At 43.9% G+C, this 14,690-nt stretch overlaps 1 long non-coding RNA gene across 1 annotated transcript; it reads right to left on the minus strand.

Annotated features, from left to right (window-relative positions):
- Positions 1-7: 7 nt before the first annotated feature.
- Positions 8-11,851, minus strand: LOC122455430. The gene is made up of 3 exons (XR_006274887.1): positions 11,031-11,851; positions 5,248-5,404; positions 8-930 (listed from the first exon to the last, which is right to left on the minus strand). It is a non-coding gene; the product is annotated as an uncharacterized LOC122455430 (long non-coding RNA).
- Positions 11,852-14,690: the final 2,839 nt, after the last annotated feature.

The raw sequence follows: 14,690 nt of genomic DNA on the forward strand, positions 1-14,690 counted from the left end.
ATATCATCCCCTGTTACAAAAATAAACAAACAACCCAGATGTTTTAATTGGCAGTCTCTATTCTATTTTGGTTCTTATACCAAGTTCCTTGCCATGACATCAAAAGGCCCAAATATCACATTTTGTGCTATCCAAAACTCTCATTGACTTCACTGGGAGTTTTGCCTCAACAAAGAATGCAAGACCAGTCACAGGTGAAATCTTATGTTATGAGGTTACATTACAGTCAATGAAAAGCTGCATTTAATGTCTCCATTGTAATATAAAGCAAAATAATGAAGCCTTTCACAGTCAATTACTGTTTGCTCTGTAGTGATTATGGTGGGTTTGTGCATGATGAATTTAAACTAGGGGTAAGTATTTAACAAGAGGCTAGCGTGGCTTGCCCCTTAAGGGCTGGTGGACTGGGGCCAGCCAACCCTGATTATGAAAGGAACTGCTCTAGTCCACCTGTGCCAGGTTAACAGCCTCGATGGCACCTGGAAGGACAAACTCCGGCTTGGAGCCTGAGAGAAACTTTGTATTGGGAAGAAGGGCTGGAGAGAGACAGAGAGACTGAACTGGACTTGGGCCTGGAGGACCAGTGTGTATCTAAAGGACTGAATAAATTGGACTCCCGGAAGGGTAGTATTTTAACTACCACTGGGTTATTGTTTTGAATTTATGGAGGAACCAAGAGGGGAAACAGATGCAGGATGCCTTAGAGTGACCTCTGACCACAAGAGGGTACTTGGGAATCAGCCAACCCTGTAACAAAGTCTCTTGCTAATTTTAAATGCAACATCCATGAGCTAATGTGAACACAGGATTTCTCTCTGTCCGTTGCCTTCATAAATATCCAGCTCTGGCTGGCTTTTCCACTAAGCCATCACTTCAGGATTCTGTGGCTCCCCTCCAGTCACACAGTGCTTCGGTCTCTTCAACTTGTACCTTCACAGACACAAAGAAAATCAGTGAGGATCATCCCAGGTTCTCTGGGACACAAACTTTGCTTTCACTTGCTCCCTTGCAACCCCATTGACTTCAGTGCACACTGGGCACAATTCTGTCCCTCACTTATACACATGCAATTCTCAGTAAAGTCAATGAGAGTTGCACTTGTATAGCAAACCCATTGACTTCACTGGGGCTATGTGCAGAATTTGGCCCCTGCAGTCTCATATTACATCCATACCAAGGAAGAAGAATGGAGCTGCTTTTTGGAAGGCATCTCCGAGGAGCCAACAAAAGCAGGGGAGGTGAGTGCTGAGTTTTTTTTTCTGCTCACATTTACTAAAGAGGGATGGACCCAAACAGCTCAGTTCAGAGATGCACCTAACAGTGTGGACAGAGTCATCCCATGGATATGGCGAATCGGGGTGACTGCTTTAGGCCCCATGCTTTGGGGGAGCCCTGTGCTTCAGTGTGCATGTGTCATGTGGGGGCACTAAGCCGGCCCGGGGGGTTGGGAGGTGGGGTTAGAGGTGCCTGGGGAGGCCAGCCCAGCCCAGGGATGGAGTTAGCAGTTTGGAGGGCCAGGCACTGGCAGCAGGGGTCAGGCCCACTCTCACTGGCAGGAAGAGCATGTTGTATTTATTTTTCTTGCTCGCCCACCGCCGCACCGTTTGTAAGTGTCCTAGCACCGCTGGAAAACACCAGTGCCAGGCTGACCCTATCTATTGCCCTTCCTCTCTGAACCTTTCCCTTTTCTGGGACCCCCCAGCATGGGGAGCCCCCTCGCCCTCCCAGCACTGGTGCTACCCTGTGACTCTCCATCATCCTTCCCCACACCAGATTTCACTTGTATAAAAAATGTTAAGAGGGCCCCATACAGGCTGATTTGTCCCAGGCCCCGCACCCCCACTAGGGACGGCACTGAGTCTGGAGGAATTTTTTGATCTGTGCAAATTCCTAGTTCTGCAAAACAGTTGAAATCTTTTGAGATCTGACTTTTTCCCTAGAGCCTCATTTGCAGTTACACTAAGAGCCCTTTACATTGCCAGGATGCTGTAAAGGGACATTAGTATAATGAACCCACATCCTCAGTGCTTCCTGCTTGTGTTCGGCCTGGTAATACTACAAGAACTGCCTTCTCTGCTATGTCTCAGCACATCCAAGGCTACAGCCAGGATGTGCAGCCAATTGCTAAAGTGAAAATGACTTTAAAACATTAACCAAACATTTTGATACTTTACCAAGGGTTTGCAAAAAGAAAAGGAGTACTTGTGGCACCTTAGAGACTAACAAATTTATTAGAGCATAAGCTTTCGTGAGCGTTTGTTTCAGGTCCTGATTGAATTTTTCAGCAGGGATTTCGATCCGTTCCTATTTTATCAGAACCAACTGACCACTTACATCAGTGGGAGCCCTGCAAAGCTAAGAGAATTTTTCCCTCTTTGTTTACTGTCCTTTTTAATGTTTCAGGTCAAAATTCACTCTCAGCTGCAGGCAGTAACCAGGGGAGAATTTGCACTTGCTTTGTTACACCCTGCTGACTATTAACTGAATGTGCTGTGCTTCTTCATGGTTCACTTCTTCCAGCACATTGTTTCCTACTGCAGTGGTTTTAACTTGCAATATGGTGTCATTGGTAGAGCTTATTACTAATGAGCAAAATATCTGGCTGGGCACTTTTATGGAAATAGAATTATGTTAATACTGTCAATTGGATTGAGGTATCTGGTAAGATCATGCCGCACAAGCATGCGGTAGGCTGTGGGGGCACTGCAGATAGCGATTATTGGATATCTGGTCAGGATCTAACAAATTGAAGGGAAAAGAAAAATGGAAAGTTTGTAAATTAAGTTAGAAAAATCTGCCTGGGATATTTTGAGGATCTCTAAATATTCATTTCAGCAATATAATAATGCACAGATATCAGCCACTTTCTCATCTCAGTTACGCCAGTGTAAAGCTGGAGTAACTGTAGTGAAGTTATTATAGTTGTGTTAAATTTTCAATGACGTACCGGAGATCATTGAATTACTTCGCACATTAAGCACAAGAAGTAATATATTGACTAGTGAAATGTCAGTCAGACAAGAGTCAATATGTCATGACATTCACTGAAACATGAAGCCAGTCTCCAGAGATGAAATCCTGGTCCTATTTAGGTCAACTGGAGTTTTGTTGTTGCTTTTGTGGGGCCAGAATTTCACCATAGGAAACTAAAAGTGGGCACCCAAAAATGGAGGTACCCAAAATTAGAGGCTGCTTTTGAAAATTTAAGCTGTAATAACTTCATATTAATTGAAAGTGGAGCTTTATTGTCATTGACTGGCTAACACCTTGCTTAAGTCAATATTTTCTTTGGTCCTATATAGACTGTTATTACATACATTCTGAATGTTCCACAGAAATACCTGGAATTCTCTCAATTATATCATCTGTTAAGGGCTTGCTACTGCACCAGGAGAGCAGAGTGTTGGATGTACGTGAGCACTAGGTGATGAGCAGAACAGTGAGTGTAAGGAACCTGAGCCTATACAGCCTACTGCTCTGTAGCTGCCTAGTAAAGCTACAGAAGGGAGTGCACAACTCAGTTCCTCATAAGCAAAATAAGGATCTCAGCTGAGCCTGTTTTCTCATGTGTGACCATTCTCCAGCCCTTCCTCATCCATCTTTTACCCAGTCCACTAGTAAATTAGGAAGTGAGGGCTTTCCTTCCAGGTAGTGTGGAGAAGAACTAAGGCTATCTCTTCACCCTGCTTATACCGATGGGTAATATCAGCTCACTCTGGTGCTCGGGTACAAAACCCTAGTACGCCCTACTGTGTTCCATCTACATGCTTGCAAGGTCAAGCACTTAGGGCTAGTTCCACAAAGGGACTTAGGTGCCTAGCTGCCAATTTAGGTCCATAAGTCCAACATGCCAGTGAGATGCTCACCCCGCTCCCCTATTCTGCTCAGCTGAACCTAACACTGTAGGTGCTAAATTTCTTAGGCTCGTACATTTCTGCCAGTGGACATGCACAAAACTGCCCTAGTCCTGATGATGCTGAGCTGCGCAGTGCCCTGGCCTAGATCACACCTAAACCCTGGCAGGATTGGCCAGCTGGGCATTCCCCACCTCCCTTATGCCTGTTCCAGTAGGCATGCACACAGAAATCACAGTAAAGACAGCAGGGGGTGAGCTTTTGGGGGGTGATGTCCCCCAATAGTCCAGTAGTTATGGCACTCACCTGGGAGTTAGATGACCTGGCTTTAAGTCTCGGCTCCAAAGGAGGCAGAGCAGGGATTTGAAAACTGGCATCTCATATCCCAGGTGATAAGTTTCCTAACCGCTGAGCTATTGGCTATAATGGAGTTAGTGGGTTTTCTCTCTCTGGTTTTTCATGACAAAGGGCTGATCTGGTTAAGGCCCTGACCCTCTCCCTTTCCTACTGGCCAGTGTAGGCGACTCTCTGCTCAGCTTGTTGTTTTTTGACAATCTCATTCTTATGGATCTAACTCTCCCCATTGTATAGGAACATTTGGACTGTGAATTCCAATAGGCATCAGGGTGACTAAGAGCTAAGCATTGCTATGCCTAAATCCCTTTATGGACTTAGCCCTTGGAGTACCAATTAAAAACAACCCAACAATTAAAATTCTAAAGGGGAGGTGAAATTAGAGATCTGGCAAAATTATGTAATAGAAACTTAGTGATCCATCACAGAGCTGCTTTCAGCCATTCATAAAGTAGGGTTTTTCCTCTTACATGTCATAGTAGGATTTATCTTGGGTGTGGAGTGGGAGGTTTAGATATCATCTGTTGTTGAAGTAAGCTGATCTCTCCTCCTCAATGTATTGCTTTTCCAATGGTCACAGCAACTTAATTAAAGTATTTATTTAAACCAGCTAATTTATAATTTCATACAGTAGACACTGATTAGTAGCAACATGGTGCTGCCCTTTTGCTATGTCGCTTCTAAGCAGCTGTTGCTGTTATGGGGAGTATCGACAATTCACAGTAGGGAAAGTGTTCTCAGGGGAAATGTTGCTCTTATAAGGTGTTTCTGTAAACAAGTGTCTACAGTAGAGAAGCTCAGGAGGGGAGAGATTATAGTGAAACTTTTACATGCCATGTGATTGGAAGCAGCTGGCTGAATTCTATACCTCAAAAGTCATGCTGCAAAATACCTACAGTAGTTACATCTTTTCAAAAGACAAGTCCCTTGTGGTTATACCATTCTAAAACACTAATCCCATAAACCTCTATGTTTGTGGTCTGCTTGGCAAACAGGATGAAATGTAAATTACTCCTCATTGTGAGCTTTGTACTTTTACCTTTAGGATCTCTGTTGGCTCAAACTGGGGCATGACGTGTACAAAGACACATGTACCCCGAAGCCAAGAGGCAAAGACATGCACCAGGGCTGCCTTTATCCAGCCAGTGTCCAACATATTGCATATGATGTCTGAGGGCATCAAATCCATACAATATCTGTAGAATACAGAGGTGAAAAATACAAGTGAATGTACAATTGGAACTAAGAAATGTCAGTGTTAGCTTAATATAGGCCTTATAAAACTGAGGTGAAAATTTAACAGCTCAAACAAACCCTCCTTCCCTGTCCTTTCATGATACTGATGATAACATCAAACTAATGATATTTTACACATCCATTAAAAATATTATTGGTCATGGGTTAGTTGGAAAGTAGGATTTCTGGCACAGTTTAACTAAGGATTCCAAAGAAATTACATGTACAATAGAGTGACAACCCAGCCATTTGGCTCATGATTGTATCCCACATGTGAAGTTCTTTTGTTTCTTTCACATTTCAGAGCTTTAGCGACACAGTGGAATTAAATGCCAGACCTTCCACACAGAGCAAACCCCAGACAGCAACTACTGTGGGAATGCTCAGCCACTTTTGGAGACCCTGTGGTTCCGCTGGTGAAGTAGATGGCACCTGGGTCTTGGCTCTTTGTCTTGACACTGTTGTGGTCAGCAGGTGCAGCTCTTCAAAAAACACAGTTGTCGACGTTATTCAGTAAATTGAATGCTGATTCCTTCTGCTATCAAATCCACAGAATTGTCTGGACAATAAGTTTAGCCCTGGTTTTTGGTCTTGCTGTACTCCCTTCCAACTGAGAATCCCTCGGGACTTCCTTACTCTTGCAGCCAGTAGGCAGTGTCGCTCTTGTTCTCAAACCTAGGAGTGACAGTTTTCTCTAGCATAAAACCTCATTTTATTACATTTTTTTCTCCCATAATGTCCACAATGAGGACACTTCACTTGGGAAGGGAAAAGGGACATGTGATTAAGGAATAAGAGCACATGAGGCAATAAACTGGATGATTAAACAAGGACAGCTGATAATTCAAACTCAGGCCTAAATTCAGTTCTGAGGCACTGGGTGATTTATGCCATGCTTTAAAGGGCCACTGTCCAAGTCAGAGGCCCTGTATTTAACATATTCCAAACGGGCCTCACCCTTTGACCTCAGGGCCCTGTTATAGCTGAAAAATAGAATCTACTTGTTCATCTGAACTAGGGCTGCTCAAAGCCCAGTTTGTCATTTGGTGACCTACAGGACTACACACCCAGGAAGATGAACATAGTGTGGTCTCAGATGTACAAGATGTGGTTAACAGTAGTGTTACAGGCTGCTTCCTCTGCCACCCTACGGCATCTGCCAGGGACTGGGGTCAGGGCACTGGGGCTTTCCCCGCCATGCTGTGGCTTCTGCCAGGAAAGGGGTGGACTATGCTGGGGCTTCCCCCGCCACCTGGTGGCTTCTGCTGGGGATGGGGTCGGGATGCGCTGGGGCTTCCCCTGCTGCCTTGTGGCTTCTTCCAGGGATGGGGTCAGGGCACCAGGGCATCCGTGGCTTCTGCCAGGGTCCAGGCTTCTGCTGCCCTGAGGCAGCTTTCTGCTGGGGTGCCTATTTTTCCAGGGGCACAGGCCCCTGTGGGCCCGTTGGATAATCCACCACAGTGTTTGACTGAAGCATATCTTCCAGAAAAGCACCCAATCTTAATCTGAAGTACAGCTCAGTCTTGCTTCCCTGCTCTAGGCCCCACCTATTGGGCATCAGCAGGGTCACTAGCTGCTGGTGCTTTCCCAGGCACTTCTCTGCAGCTGCGCTCCAGACTTCACCCTGGCAGAAATCTGGGGGAGGCGTGTGACCCTTCATACCTCCCCCCCCCCGCACATCACCTATGCGGGGCATCAGAACTGGGGGGACAGGGCGCCATATCCCCCCCACACACACACTTTTACCCACCATAAGGGCAAGTGACAGGGGGAGGGGCAAAGGGCAGGGGCTTGTGGGTGAGAGGCTGCATGGGCGCAGGGCCTTGGGGGAATGGGCAGCGTGAGGGTGGGAGCTCGGGGGGGAAGGGGTGGGGTGGGGGGCAGGGTCACAGTTTAGTGCCAGTGACTCCCCCACTTTCGAACCTTCTGCTGCTCCTGCTCATTCATGCCATCTCCATCAATTTCTCCTTTAAAAAGGCTGTCCCAGGTTCTGCCACATCCTCCTGTCTTTTGTAACCACCATCTTTTTAATTAGGCCATGTGTATATGTACAGCGTTGCAGCAGAGCTTCTCCCACCGACATAGCTTATACAGCTCACAGTGGTGATTTTTTTTATGCCAGTGGGAGAGCTCTCTTCCGTCAGCATAGAATGTCTTCGCCGCACACTCTGGCGCGGCGCAGCTGCACCAGTACCCTGCCACCGACATTGCACTGTGCACACGAACCCTTATGTCGGTGTAATGTATGTCATTCAGGAGGGTGGAATATTCACACCTCTGAGCGACATAAGTTTTGCTGACACAGGCTGTAGTGTAGACATCGCCTTAGTGTTCCTTTCCCTTGTCCTGTCATGTTCTAAAATCTCAGAACCAGCTGCATATTCTCAAAGTTTTCCTTATCTCACTGAGTCTTGAGGCCAGTTTTGCTTTCATCTAATGAGATTGGAATGAGTTAATGATTTGCTCATGCCTAAATCTAAAGATTTCACTTTTATTCTTGTCCTTCTTGTCTTGCAAGGGCTCTTGACAGACTGTAGATCATGCTTCTTTTTCTCATTACTTTGGTACAGAGACAAGGGATTCCAGTGGATTTCTTCATATTTCTCTGACTCATCTGGTATCCTGCCTGCATCATAATCTTTCTTCCTCGCTTGGTGGTGTGACGTTCCCCTTTGGTGTTATCTGGACCAGTGATTTTCTAGGTCACTCCAATCCTTGACTCTGGGAGCCAGCCTTACCCTGCTCTGCTGTGAGAACCTCCACTTCTGGCCTGTTCATGCACAGCCTCTGGCATGTAAGCTGCTCCTTGGATTGTGCAACCGAATGACACTAGCCAATAACTCTGGTCCCAGACACAACCCTAGGAACCTCCGTTTTGCAATGTCCAGTTATGCCTGCTGGATGTGGCAAGCTTATATGAGTTTGTCAATTTAACAAAGAAATTGATACGCACCAGGTTTGTTATTCCCAGGGGAGTCTCTCACACACTGCAGACCAAACGCACTGCTTCTGGTAGAATAAACAAACAGATTTATTAACTACAAAGATAAAATGTAAGTGATTATAAGTCAAAGCATAACAAGTCAGAGTGGTTACCACAATAAAATAAAATATAAGTACACAGTCTAAACTCTCAACCCTATTAGACTGGGTAGCAACTAGATTAAGCAGTTTTTCTCACCCCACTGGATATTGCAGTCCTTAATATACAGGTTTGCTCCTTAAAACTTGGCCAGTCCTGTTCTGCAGTCTTGTCTTCTTCTCAGTGACTTGGTTGCTTGCAGCATAGGAGGGGGAAGGAGAAGGGCACAGTATGTGTCCACTTTGTCTATTTTATACTCTTGGGGAGCACAAGTCCAGGCATGTCTGGGAGGCATTGCTGAGTTTTCAGGCAAGGTTGAGCAATTCTCCTGGTGTGGCCTGGTGCAGGTGAGTCATTGCATTGTAGCTCCCTTGCTGGACAATGGCTGTTGATGGGTTGTTTGACACTCAGGCATTGGTTACTTTCCTTGCTATTGCCTCTGGGGAGCTAATGTCTGGCTGATTTCCCCAACCTTACAGCATGCTTTAATGACCACCGTACAACACAAGTCTCATAACGTCATATGTATTAATGATACACATATATGGATAGAGAAATGACTTTCAGCACATCATAACCTTTCCCCTGATACCTTACAAGGCATCCTTTATATGCAAGATCACGATTATATGAAAATGAGGACTATGGGGATTACAGTACACTCCCCCAAGGTATAGAATGTCACAGGTGGTCATCCACCACTGCTCCATTTTCTGTCTCCTACTCTTTTCTCTTTACACCCTGGCACTGCTATCTTTGCTTGTGGCCTACAATTTCATCCAAGCATTGGTAACACTCAGTAGTTTGGCTGTTTTTCACCCATCATTCAGTGGCTAGCTGGGTCCCTACAGGAGTTATTCTTATAGGGCTCCACTAAGTCTAGGACTGTCCCTGGCCATATCTTTCAATGTTTACACCCCTTGATCCAACAATGGGCCCTGTGTATCCTTCCTGCACAAATGACTCTCACCCTGGCTGGAATAATCAGCCTGGGGAAGATGTAGGTGACAGCAGGTTGCTAGCATGTGGGCCACTTTTGCAGAGTCAATATGTGCTTGTTTGGAGGAAATTTGGATCAGTATCAGAATTAGCCTCTCAATGGGAACTGCACCAACTCAGCTCAACACCCCTAGTCCCTTCCAACTTGAACACAGCAGGTGTCTCTATTTAAACCATACAGGTAGGCACTAAAGTAATGCCTGAAAATCTGGGCTGTTACAGCTGCTGCTAAGGAGAGATGAAGAATTGAGAGAGATCTTTTGACTCGGGAAGAAGCAGTTCTCAAGAGATATTAATTTTCTAACACACACTGAGGAATCTGGACAAAAATCCCCTCATAAATAAATAACAAAGGCATTTCCCCTCCATTGTATGCTTTACTTTTGATTTGTCTCCACCCATTGTTTGTAACACAGAAATAGCAACACTATTAAGGAGAGAAGCTCACTCTGCCTTAGTTTCTGACTCCCTTCTTCATTTTCGTCTTTGTGTTTAAATAAAGGTCCACATTTTGCTCACAGTCCCAGACTCTCTGCAGTATCAAATTTCTGCTTGGCATGGCAGAGAGGGAGTACTGGCAAGGAGCTGGTGTGGATCCGTGCCATGGCATAGGTAAGAGCACCCTAGCAGTTCTTGTAAATCCAACACCTAGCAACGGCCCCTAGGAACCTGTGTGCCAGTTGGAAATAGCTGTAGCACAACACTCTTTAACCATGATCCCTTCCCGCTCTCTGTAGCAGGGCTGGGAGAGGAGTGTAGCAGGTGTAATGTATGCTGGCTACATGCCATCTGAGTGCTCCTCCATGGTGGGTGGGATTTTCACCAGGCCAGATCCAACAGGCCAAAGGGGATGGAACACACCAAAGAATCTGGCCCAATGAGCCGTGCTCTTGAGGACACATTTGTCTGCTTCCCCCACAAATGTTCCAGTGCTTCCTCTCATGCTGCCCCTTAGGCATGAATGCCTTCTCTGAGCTCATCTGTAATAGATACTGCCCTCTCCTGCTTCAAATGTCTCCACCTAGCCCACTGCTTTTGTAATGGCTGCAAAAAAGTAGCCAGCTCACTGCAGCTAGATTGAGCATCAGTGGGAAGAGCTGGTATTGTTTAGTTATTAATTTATTATTATTATTATTTGTATTGTGGTAGCGCCTAGGAGCCCCAGTCACGGACTGGCCCTCAGTGTGCTAAGGGCTGTACCAAGATAGAACAAAAAATGGTCACAGCCCCCAAACTATTTGTTTATTCATAAGAGGGAAAAAAATGTTCAATTGATCTGGAACCATCTAGTTGTGAACTTAGGGTCTGTCTCATTACAGCAGATGCAGTGGCATGGTTACAGCACTGCAGCTGTGCCACTATAGCACTGTAGTGTAGACACATCCCACACTGAGGGAAGGCCCTGGGCAATGTAGCTAGGTCAGCCTAAGTTTTAGGTGTAGACCAGGCCTTCGCTAGCCTGAGAAACCCAGACCCCATCTCCTCCCACTGTTTGTTACACTTACTTTATTGTCTCTTGTCTTTAATTAGGTGGCAAACTGTTCAGGACAGGGAGTAGATCTTATGTGGTGGTACAATGTTTTGTACAATGGCGCCCTGATCCTGACTGAGGCCTTTGGGCACTACAGCAATAGAAATAATAAATATAATTTAATGAATCTCTATAATTATTCTTACTGGCATCATTTATAAAGCTGAATTATGTTATAACTGGGAATGCATTTAGAAGTTCATGTTTTCCCTTGGCACTGTTTTTGCATGGCCTGAAGAAAAGGCTGTGACCCTCGAATGCTTGCCTTATTTTATTTGTCCAATCATGAATGTATCATGAATAAGTCTCGGGTGTTTTTCCATTTCTTATCTTTGCTTACTGAATTAGCGCTTTTGCCCATCTGCACTTAGCACTAAATATACAGCTGAATTTGATTTCATAAGTCATCTTTCATATGCAAGTTCTCCCCAAAGCAGTTTGCAAAAAATGAATTGAATTAGAGCAGTGACTGTGGATGAAAGCATGGGAAATATTATGCATTCAGCCTTAGATGTTAAAGAAGGATAGATTTTTTTTTTTTTTGTAATCTTGTGATCATCTTAACATATTGCTTCTTATTACAGTTCCACACAACTCAGGCAGCAAAACTCACTTCCAGACCCATCATAAATTCTCATTAAAAATTGATTTTGTTAACCTCATCTATTGATCTGAGCATCACATCATAGAATAGATTAACCTGTAGAGAAGCAATTTGTGTTCTATTGTCCATCAAACATGTAACTACAGCATCTCCCCTGTATCCCCAAATCCTTCATAAATGTGCCAAGTCACCATAAGGAGGGGGGACTATAGGGATAGTTTGTATTGGGTAATTTTTTGTATGTTACCAGAAGGCAAGATGTGCTCTTTCACTCCAGAAAAAACTTAAATAGTCTAACAATTATTCCAAAAGCAGTCATTTCTGTAGATATTTTAAGTACATCATAAAAGAGGGTGCCCTTACCTGCAGATATTTTTATTGTCAGTTAAGACTTCTTTTATTCACATGTATCTAGCATGATCATTATCAATAACATCCTCTTCCCAGCTATCCCTTCTCACTTGTCTTTGCTGTAGCCCTTTATTAGTACTGTGCATTGTGTTCAGTGGTAAGGATTATTCTCTGATGGGAAGGCAGTTTTCATTTCTCCAATTATTCTCCAATTAAAGGTGTGGTGACTTAAGAAGGGTGAGAGAAGATGGAAAGAGAACTCTATCTGAACTATCTAGTTTCTGGTTCTCTACTTCAGGAGAATAGATAATCCACAATGCCTTAATCTATGATTTCATCCTGTAGTACCACAAGAGTGGAGTTGAAGGCGTTTATCAGATCTTCAAGGCAAACACTCTGTTAGCCACAACATGATAAATGACAAAATGATTAAATCACCCATGTTTTGTAGAATAATGTGAATGAGAAATTTAATGTAGATGCATCCATAAACCCACTCAGTATAGTAAGTGAGAAAGGCATGATTGTGCAATGATCCTGAGGGGGAGAGGTTGGAGGAAAAGAAATTTGCAGACCATTGTTAAGAATCAGCTGGATATGAATTTAGAGGACATAGGTACAGCAACACAAGATATCAATGGCCTATATTCATACAGAGGCCCTGAATGAGGTGTTGGATGTGCCAAATGATGTGTGGGATTTCTGTAGGTAGCATATGCCTCAGCAGCATGAGATTTACACTGGTGGAAGTGAGATCAGAACCTGGCCCATTGTTTGTATATTAGCCTTAAAAATTCTGCTCCCTTATTTAATACTCTTTCTTCTTCTCTGTGGTCATGAGTCAGCAATCCATCTCACCCCAACATAGCACTTATGCAGATGTTTAATTCAAGAACATGCTTAAATGCTTTGCTGAGCTGGAGCCTGTTTGCATTCAGTTTATTTTGCAAGAGACTGCATTCAGATACTGAGGCTTATGCAAATGGATTGCCAAACTGATGCCTACCTTTTCTAGTACAGATATACCATGCCAGTGTACTGTAGGTTGCTATTTGTCAGGGACATCTTACTTTAGAAAAACAATTTAATAATATGCCACTGAACTAGACAACTAAGGTACATTTTTAAGATACCAAAAGCCTTTCAGTGACTAATCTGGTGAGCCTGGGGGCCTCATTATAATGGAATTCTAAGGGAGTTTGTGAATATGAGGCACAAGCTTTGGTTAATTCTTAAGGGGATCTGTCTCACCTGAAAAGCGGGCACCAGGATAATTATGATCCTTCCACTAGTAGCAGTAAAGTCTGAGATTTAAAGAGTAATGTGATTATTCTTACCCAAGAACCAGCCCCTTGAGTTGATCAGTTTTGCTTTTCAGACCTATTAACACGAGCTGAGAATGCAAGACTCACGACATGAGATTGGCTTTCTTACAGCCACTGTCTATCTTGCTCTGTAAACTATGTGAGTAAAGATAATGTTTCTCTAGCCACTCAGTATGACTGGCATGTAGCTGCAGTTTTGCTCACAATAAGATTAGCAGTCATTGAAATAGCTTGCTATTTGTGCTGTATTTCCCTAGGAAAACCAAATATATTAACTATTTCTTGAGAGAACCAGCATCTAGACACTGGATGACTGGCTCATTCAATAGTGAGTTGAAAGGATCCTAGGTAAAAATTCTGAAAAGCCCCTAAGAAGCCTAAGTCTCATTTTCAAACGTGATGTAGGCACTTAGGAGCCTCAGTTTCCTTGTAAGTCAAGCGCTTAAGTCACTTGAAAATGTGACTTTGACAATCTTACCTGAAAAATGTCAGGAGGTTAGTGACTTGGACCAGCGCAAGTAAGGCATGACTTCTGGAAGCCTGGACTCTTCCTACGCCCTTTAACTCATCACAAAGCCAGAGACGTACCTATTCCCTTATTCTGAGAACTCGGTACATCCACTATTACAGTAAACTATAGACTCATCATATCTAAAGATATCAGATCTGACTCTTCTCTCACTTAAACTGGTGCAAATCACAATCACCTCTGCTGCGTCACTGTCATTACATTGGTGTTAAACGGGCATAAGGGAAAGGTGAATTATCCCATTGGTTGGCTTGACTGGTATATGTTGTTGGTTCTGCTTCCACTCTTGACATTATTTGGGTAAGATGCCTAGTTAGGTTGATTATGTTTTAGCACTTTGATTAAGGTGCTTAGGGGCCCTTGGGCTTAGACATCAAAGAAATTAAAATATATTAGACAATGGTGTTGTGATTCAATTAAAGCCTGGCAGAATATATTGTATGATCATCAGCTCTTTAAACTCAAAGACTCTTTTCCTGCCTGGATTAGGCGAGGGTGCTCTGAGATCCAGATGGAGCTGATCTCAAGGGGCTAGCGCAATACAATAAAGCAGGGATTTGTGGCATAGAAACAATTGCATGCCCACATAAAGGGGTAAACATATCTTCTTGCTCTTCTGTTCCCTACTTGCTTCAGATCACACTGTGTGTGTTGCAGCTGGTCTTCCCATTGCTTGCTTTAAGTGGAGTCTGAGCTGTGTACCACAAATAGTCACATGCCACTTGAAATACCTAACATATAAAAATGCAATAGTGTGGAAATCGGAAATCAAAACCAGCTTGGAGTGATTGAAAATCATGAGTGAGTATGGATTTAGGCAGCTAT

The sequence above is a fragment of the Dermochelys coriacea genome, chromosome 10 (genome assembly GCF_009764565.3).
Source record: "Dermochelys coriacea isolate rDerCor1 chromosome 10, rDerCor1.pri.v4, whole genome shotgun sequence".
Taxonomy (NCBI): Eukaryota; Metazoa; Chordata; order Testudines; family Dermochelyidae; genus Dermochelys; species Dermochelys coriacea.